Source organism: Sinocyclocheilus anshuiensis, unplaced genomic scaffold, assembly GCF_001515605.1.
Source record: "Sinocyclocheilus anshuiensis isolate Anshui unplaced genomic scaffold, SAMN03320099.WGS_v1.1 scaffold928, whole genome shotgun sequence".
NCBI lineage: Eukaryota > Metazoa > Chordata > Actinopteri > Cypriniformes > Cyprinidae > Sinocyclocheilus > Sinocyclocheilus anshuiensis.
The window spans coordinates 1,438,866-1,443,568 of record NW_015552531.1 but is presented as its reverse complement, the minus strand read 5'-3'; positions in this window follow the sequence as shown (position 1 = coordinate 1,443,568).

Here is a 4,703-nt window from a genome sequence, read left to right as displayed (position 1 = left end):
TATATATATATATATATGTATGTATGTATATACACACATATAAATTAACATTTAAAAATATGTTCTATATACTGTATATACATTTCATATTTCATTATTATAGTATGTATTATTGTAATAATATTACCATCTAATATTTAAAATATACAAATATTAAATACTATATAATATTAATATATTTTTTAAATACTATATTTTATAGCTAATGCAATGAAATTCATACATTTTAAGTGTGGCTTAAGTGCCTAAATATTATTAGTGTTACTGTATATTTGTATAGTTATTAATATAATGTTAATTATGTTTAGATAAAATATGCATTTCCTTATTAATTTATATAACATTTTGTGAATGCTACAGTCAAACCTTGTAGCCCCAAGATCAGATATGACATATCCAATCAAGAAAACATTTGATTGGCTTTTTCCTGGATTTAACAGATGGTGTTTCCATTTTGAACTTTTTGCAGTAGAGCAGAAAAAAAGAGCTTGGAAAGTCAGGCTGTTTTTCTCACATCACTGACACGAGCTGTGGCTTAGATGAAGAAGACGTGTGAAATAATTCTCCCTCGCAAATTTGCTCACCAAGCTCACTAAGAGATGCTGAGCCAAAGCAGGGCAAGAGACCATGCTGCATAATTATTCACCAGTCTCCCAAGCCGAGCGCTGAAATCAGATGCATTAGCTGTTGATTATTGCCCTACATTTTCAAAATTCAGACTGTTTATGTGAGCATACCATGAATATAAAGACTGAACAGACGTGGTTAGGTTTGTATGTGGCTATTTTCACTGTAACATATTAAAAATCAAATCTTATTATTTCTGCAGCATGTAGTATGTATACTTAGTATAGTATGCAAATCTTCTGAATGACCTGCCATTTTCTACAAAATGTGCAGCACACAAAGCACACTGCACGCAATACTTATCCCGTAATGCAATGCACTTAATTCAACCTTCTATTTCCATGCAGCAAATGAACCGGAAGTAACATCAACCATTACTCATTATTTGATCAGACTGCAAAGAGTATAATTTATTTATGTTTTTCAAAGTATTATTTCAAAGTATATATATATATATATATATATATATATATGCATATATATATATGCATATAAAATGCTAAATAATTTATATATATACAATACATACATCATTTGATAATTTATAAAAATGCAAAAGATTTTAAGTTTTCATTTTTAAATTAGTAACTGGATGGCACTTATTGAATTCAATAAGCAAGGTACTAGGTCATGTGACAACATGCAGCATATACTTAAAATAGTAGGTAGAACACAGTGTACAATAGGTAGTAGGTTAGTATTCCAATTAAAATTGTATTAGGTGACCATACACCACCAGCCGCCTGTGCCCCTATCTGTGACATCATGTACCTAATTTCCTCTCCAAAAAAAACGTCAGACCTGGCTCGCCCACGTCGCCATGAACAGCGAGGACAACTAGAGAAAGATCACAGTTCAAAACCAGTCAGACGGAAAATATGGAAAACAGGGGCGGCGGTCAGTGCATCTCACCCCCCGATGCAGCAAGCTGCCACAGTTTGACTGACAAACTGACTATTGGAGAGGCCCGTGCCCATTCCAGTCAGAGTTTATTGAAGGTGATTTTGATCTCCTCCATGCGGCCACAGCAGTAGCTATGCCATCTGTCACCTTGATTGCATGGCGGTCTCTCTGGGGGGAGTGCTATGGCTCCTGATCGTTTACAGATTGCACTGCTTTCTCTTCCATAAGGACCACATGCACAGAGCCAGATGGTGGGTATACACGGTTATTATGAGTCTTTATCTCTGTGCAGGAAGGAGTGGAACCATTAGGCCTCCCTCAGGATCTCCACTCCTCTCTGCAGCCATGCTGTTCCTCCCCAAATACAGTCTTCTTCAGCTGTCAGCCTCCTGCACGCGACGCTAATAAAAAACAAACAACAATGTGCTCACTCTGTTTAATATGAAGGTAAACACAGCAATGCGCGTTTGCGAACTTTGTTTTTGTCTGGAAATAATGAGAGTTGTTGAAGGCTTTGCGAAATCCTGAGGATCCGTGTTGATATCAGTTGCCATGGAAACTGTGACATCAAAGGTTGGCATAACCAACCGGTTGGTTATTATGGGAATGAATGTTTTCTCCAGTCTAATACAGCCTTTGGTAACTAGGAAAATATAGTTTAATTATCACAAATAAAATCACCAAACATCATGACCACCGTTTGTTTTGTTTTTTGTTTTTTCAAAAGTAAGGTATTCTCGCAACATGCTCTGCTTACATATAAACAGATAATAATTTGGGAAAATAAAGTAAAAAACATTTTAAAATGAAACAAAAGTTTTTTTTTTGTTTTTTTGTTTTTTTGTTTTTTTTATGGGTTTGTTAACTTTGTTTTCAAAAAATGAGATATAGCAAAATGTAGTTCATTACAAATAAAATCACAAAACACCAAGACAACATTAAAGGACCAATTTTGTTATGTATACTACAAGGGGCTATCTCACAATAATTCCTGCTTGAATATAAATTGATGATATTTTGAAAAAAAAAATCACATAAAACATAAAAAAATCACATAAAACAAAAGTTAATTTGTTTATTTGTTTGTTTGTTTAAAAAAGTGGGATATAGCTAAATGTACAGTAGTTTATCACAAATAAAACTGCCAAATGTCATGACTACATTATTCAAGAAGGAGTATTTTTGTTATGTATATTTCAAGGGGAAATCTCACAACATTCTCTCCTTTAATATAAATTGATTATATATATATATATATATATATATATATATACACGCCCACACACACACACATATGTTTATATAATTTAAATATAATAGTTACAAAATTGTAAAATATAATAATAATTGAAATATAATTTAATACTTATTCCAAATAAAACACGTGCATTTTAAGACTTGCACTATTCAGTATGTTCATTAAGTCACTGTCCTCGTAGGGACCATTGAACATAACATGTGATTCTAGGCTTTACTATCTTTGTGGAGACATTTGGTCCACATAATGAAAGCAAAAACAGACCCACACATAAAACATGCCAAATGCGTAGTATGACCCAAAAATAACCACCACAAAAGAGGGTCAACTGCCCCTTTAGGGCACCATGTTTACCTGAACTGGGACCAGATTCAGATCTGTGGGTGGCCATGGAAACTGCCACGAGCACATTGCAGAAACAGAACCATACTGTACTAGACTGAGGATGTCACCCAGAAAACAGCAATGAAATTAACTTCTGGTGGCTGAGACTGCTCACAAATCTTTTGGCGCAAGCCGATTCGGAGTAGGTATTTAATAGGCAATGAATGTTTGAAAATAAAAATGGAATACATTTTTAAAACAGTACTGAGTACTACAAGCGTGTGCCATTTACATGTGCTTAACTTAGCCAAGATTTACATGAAAACCAACCTCCATGTCACAGCTTTTGCAGTTGGTAGTGCACATGCTTGCAGCACATAAAAAACAGCGTTAATTAATAAATTAATAATAATTGGATTTAAACAATCCCCTATGTGCAGTGGATATGAATGATACAACAAATCATATCAGACTTGCGATTTTCATTGGATAAATAATAAAATGGACTTAGAGTGATTCAAACCAGAGACTTTGGTTTAGATTCTTTTAGACCAGACAACCAAGCACAATACAGTTTGAAAAAGAAAAGAAGTTAAGATTTGAGGAGCAAACCTGCTAGTAATGGAAGCAGGCCGGCACAACCACTCAAGACCCTTTACACCAGAGAGCATGACAGCCTTGGTCAGAGTTACTTAGGAGAAGCTTTTCCATATATTTGCTCTGGAATGGACTCATGGTGCATGCATACAGTCTAAGCCTCTCTCGTCTCTCTCACCCCTCTGCATCAGTCTGTTCCCAAGCTGTTCCCACATTTTGGTGAATTTCCCAGGCTAATTCCTTGGCACAGACAGAGCAGAAAGGCTGATTACTTCAGTGTGAACCCCACAAGTCTTTCCAAGCCTCAGAAATTCATGCGTTCAGTGGACGAGCGTCTCTTCTTTGTCTGCTTTAGGAAGCCTGTGGAATGTGTGGGGAGCAGATTTTGATTTTCCAAATATAATTACAAACCAATCTGTATTTCTTTGCATTGGCCATAATTATTTACATTCCTGATGAACCTAACGTTTTACAAAAACACACCAAAATTTGGAACAAATTAAAATAAAAACAAAATATTATTAATTTCTTTAAGGGTAAAATAAAAAAAATGAGGAACATTTTTTTTTTGAAAGCAGCCACATTCATAAAGTACAACCAAACTCCATCCAAAACTCACTAAAGCATAACAATTCTAAATCTATTCTCCAACTCGATCCACTGTCAATTTATTCTTTTTCCCCCTCATAAATTACAGTTCCGGGGCTGTGTGCAGATATTACTAGGCCGCAGGACAGCTGTGTCCCATTAAAATATGTGATGGTTGCTGATTTCCTACAGCACATGGTCATCAGGCCAAATCTACAGCCAGTAATTAGGAAGATGAAATGTTTAATTGTGCCTTAATATTGATCAAATTTATCTGTCACCCATCCTATAATCAGCCATTATGCTCACAAATCAATGTCAGTAGATTTCAGCAGGGAGGCATTCACCATTCTGACAGACATGTCTGCATGTCACATCACTGCTCTCAGATGCCCTCGGCTCAGGG